The sequence below is a fragment of the Mus pahari genome, chromosome 12 (genome assembly GCF_900095145.1).
Source record: "Mus pahari chromosome 12, PAHARI_EIJ_v1.1, whole genome shotgun sequence".
Taxonomy (NCBI): Eukaryota; Metazoa; Chordata; class Mammalia; order Rodentia; family Muridae; genus Mus; species Mus pahari.
Window position 1 is genome coordinate 13088086 of NC_034601.1, and position 3244 is coordinate 13091329.

A 3244-nucleotide genomic window follows, 5' to 3' on the forward strand; every position below is an offset into this window, starting at 1 on the left:
GCCTTTAAGCCCAGCACTTGGGAGGCATAGGCAGGTGGATTTCTGAGTTTGAGGCCAGCCTGGTCTACAGAGTGAGTTCCAGGTCAGCCAGGGCTATACAGAGAAACCCTGTCTCGAAAAACCAAAAGAAAAGAAATCAGAGTCCTAGGCTAAGTGGAAGTGACCGAACAAGGAATCTGGAGTCATGACAGAAAAATGCAAAGGATGGATGGACCACTTCCAGGTGCTTCTACTATCTGTGTTTCTCATCTCTGTCTCTACAGGAGTGCTGGCTGGGATTACACTGTGTGATCCAATTCCAGAGACTGAATTTGGATCTTCAGGCTTGAGGAGATAGTGACTACTCACTAAGCTACTCTTCCCACTTTCTAAATAAAAGCTTAGGGGCAGGAGAAATAGCTCTGAATTTAAGAGCAGTTAGGCCAGGTGTGGTGGTGCACGTCTTTAATCCCAGCACTCGGGAGACAGAGGTAGGCAGATTTCTGAGTTCGAGGCCAGCCTGGTCTACAAAGTGAGTTACAGGACAGTCAAGGATACACAGAGAAACCCTGTCTTGAATACCCCCCCCCCAAAAAAAAAAAGCAGTTACTGCTCTCTTCCTTCCAAAGGGGCTAGTTTGATTTCCAGCATCATATGGCAGGTAGCATTTATTAACTCTAGTTCTGGGGGGAATCTGATGTCCTCTTCTGGCCTCCATGAGCATTGCATGCATATGGTGTACACACACACACACACACACACACACACACACACACACACACACATACACACACACACACACACACACACACAGAGCAAAACACCCATACAGGGTCTCACTAAGTAGAATAGGCGGCCTTGAGAACTGTGGGCATTGCTTCTTGAGTGCTGGGATTATTAAGCACTACATCTGGCTCTAAAGGTCATTTTTGTTTGTTTGTTTTTCAATACAGGGTTTCTCTGTATAGCTCTGACTGTCCTGGAACTCACTTTGTAGACCAGGCTGTCCTTGAACTCAGAAATCCTCCTGCCTCTGCCTCCCGAGTGCTGGGATTAAAGGCGTGCGCCACCACGCCCAGCTAAAAGGCCATTTTTGAAGATAACAGAGACATCTGATCAGATGTTTACTGTATAGAGACTGTAGTCTCCCAGGGCTTGAGCACAGATGCCTCCAATAGGAAACCCAAGTCCAGTGCACAGGGTTGGTTATTGCCATGTCTTCTCATCTGGGCATCTCATCTATTTAATTAAACAGACACAGGAATTTCAAGCAGTCATGAGTCACTTGATATGGTACTGGGAACTGAGCCTGAATACTCTGCCGTAGCCGTAGTGTGAGTCATCTGTGGCGTTTGAATAAGAGGCTCATATAGGCTCATATGTTTGAAAACTTGGTCCCTAGCTGTGGAAATGTTTAGGAAGGATTAGAAGGTGTGTCTTTGGGGTGGGGTTTGACATTTCAAAAGACTTGGCCCACTCCCAGCATGCCCTTGCCTCCTGCTTGTAGTTCACGTGAGCTCTTGACGTTCCTGTAGTCATGCCTTCGCTCTACCTTCACAGACTCTAACCCTCTGGAAACATAAGTCCTATTAACCCTTTCTCCTGTAACATACCACAGCAAAAGTACCTAACATACTACACCCAGCACCTTATCGCTTTTTCTTTACAGGAGAGAATGCTAAATATAGTTTCAGTCAAGGTGCTCAATATGGTTTCCTAAGACAGGAAAGTGACATCCAAGTGATACTCATATACCGCTCTGCAAGGAAGATGCACCAAAGAGAAACAGCATTTAAGTACCAAGGGCTCCGAGCCAGCCCGGGCTGAAGCTGCAAAGCAGTCCTAATGGACTGAAGAGTCTCTGAGCAACCTCATGCTGCTCCTGGTAGAGACGTGTGTGGGTTTAACACTTACATACACATACACACACATACACACACATACACACACATTCTCTCCCTCCCTCCCTCTCACTTATACACACACACATGCACATATAAACACTCTCATACAAACACACACACACTCTCACACTCTCTCTCACACACACATTCTCTCTCAGACACACACATGCACAAAGACACATATATACACTCTCACAAAGACACAATTTGGTACAATATAATCCAAAGATATACTAATTTGGTAACTATGTGCTGAGGAATGACAGTAGAAACAACATTTTAAAAGTTTTTGAGGGCAAGACATAATGGTACATGCCTTCAACTTCAATACTCAGGAGGCAGAGACAGGCAGATCTCTTGTGAGTTCAAAGCTAGTCTGGTCTAGTGACAGCCAGGGCTACACTGAGAAACCTGTCTTAAAAACAAACAAACAAACAAACAAACAACTCAAAAGGTCTACACCAATTTGTGCATCTTCTAAGATACCAACCTTAACTTTTCCCTTCACTTTTCAATGAGGAATAAGCTTTCCATGAACTTAAGGTAACTCCACCTATAGTATACCAGCCAGCCTTCACACAGACAAAGACCCAGCAGGGGGGAAGACATGGCTCCCAGAACACTGAATAGTGCCTTAGTTATGCATAACTTCAGCAAGATGTCCTGAACAAGATGGTGCAGACATGCTGATACAGATAGGAACACTCAAAACCTCAGCCACACTGAGAACTGTAGTTTGGAAGTAGCTTGTGCCTAAGAAGTGACCAAAATGAGCCGAAAGGGCTCTGCTGACAAAGCTACTTGAGTGGTGTTTGAATTAGGACATATTTGCTTTGGAAAACACACAACAGCCCAGCACCAAAGTTCACATTGAAACCTTCTGACCTTCTCTGGTTTCATCTCTGTCACACCACTGCTCAGAGGCACAGAGGTAAGTTTGATTTCTAACATATTTTTGCCAATTTTAAATTTTTATTTTTAATGCTTAGAGCTAAACAATTGGTTCCTTTATTGAGAAAAGAATGTATTATTTTAAAATTTAGTTTAATATTCTTTAAATTTTAGTTTAATATTAATATTGGTACAACTGACAAAAATGGAATTTGAATTTTAAGAGACAAGAGTATTTTACCTTTGATACTTTAAACTGGAAACTGGGCATGGAGGCACAAGGTTGAAATTCCAGCACTTGTAGCCCTTGGGTATCTATCACCCCAGGGTACAAAATCAATTTCTTTTCAAATTAGATATTGTCTAGTGATTGAGAATGAGAATATTCGGGCTGGTGTGGTGGCGCACACCTTTAATCCCAGCACTCGGGAGGCAGAGGCAGGTGGATTTCTGAGTTTGAGGCCAGCCTG

General features: G+C 43.6%; 2 protein-coding genes across 2 annotated transcripts in view; one reads left to right on the plus strand and one right to left on the minus strand.

The window, feature by feature from the left end:
* The window catches only part of Pi4ka (phosphatidylinositol 4-kinase alpha), a 126482-nt gene that overhangs the window by 46049 nt on the left and 77189 nt on the right, over positions 1–3244 (minus strand). The window lies entirely within an intron of this gene.
* The window catches only part of Serpind1 (serpin family D member 1), a 15363-nt gene continuing 14859 nt past the window's right edge, over positions 2741–3244 (plus strand). Inside the window, exon 1 of the mRNA XM_021209065.1 lies at positions 2741–2814. The gene's annotated coding sequence lies outside the window, so the exon portion shown is untranslated. The remainder of the gene's footprint in view (positions 2815–3244) is intronic.